We start from the raw sequence: 669 nt of genomic DNA, 5'->3' as shown, positions 1-669 counted from the left end.
ATGGCAAAGATGGTGGAGTGATGAAGACCACAGAAAAACGACAAAGAAGGAGGTTTCTCTTTGGTTTTGGAATCATATGTTGGTGTGAGACGTGAGAGGAGGTTTCTCTAGAGGGTGTTGAGGTTTGCAGATTTTAGTAAGGACGTATTAATTACGGTTTATGTGAGGTTTATTTCATTTTAATGCATTAATCTAATTTTTTTCGTTTCCAGCGTATTGAGCCTAATTTTCCCTTATTTATTTTGATGGTTCTCTTGTTTCTTGGTGCTCTAAAAGCCGATCCTTTATTGAGACTGAGCATCTTGCCCTTGCCTTTTGCTCCGTCGAAGCTTTCCAGATCAAAAATATATTATAAGATCTCAGGGTACGGTTACATAATCGGCCAACCGTATTTTGTGGCAACATCAGAGCTACACATCTCTCAGTCAATCCGATTTTTCACACCGGCCTGAAGCACATTCTCGTCGATAATAAATTTTGTGCATGATGTTACTGGTGACTCCTTTGATGTCTCCCTTATTTTCTCTATCCACTGGTTGACAGTCTCTCTAAGCGATTATCTATTGGCAAGTTCACTCGCACATTGTCAAAGGTCAGACTCTTGAACAGGAACTCCATCTTGTTGGGCATGTTAAGGAATAAGGATAAGCTGAAAAATTAAAAGGAGAT

The sequence above is a fragment of the Olea europaea genome, unplaced genomic scaffold (assembly GCF_002742605.1).
Source record: "Olea europaea var. sylvestris unplaced genomic scaffold, O_europaea_v1 scaffold1970, whole genome shotgun sequence".
Lineage (NCBI taxonomy): Eukaryota > Viridiplantae > Streptophyta > Magnoliopsida > Lamiales > Oleaceae > Olea > Olea europaea.
This window is presented reverse-complemented; position numbering follows the sequence as displayed.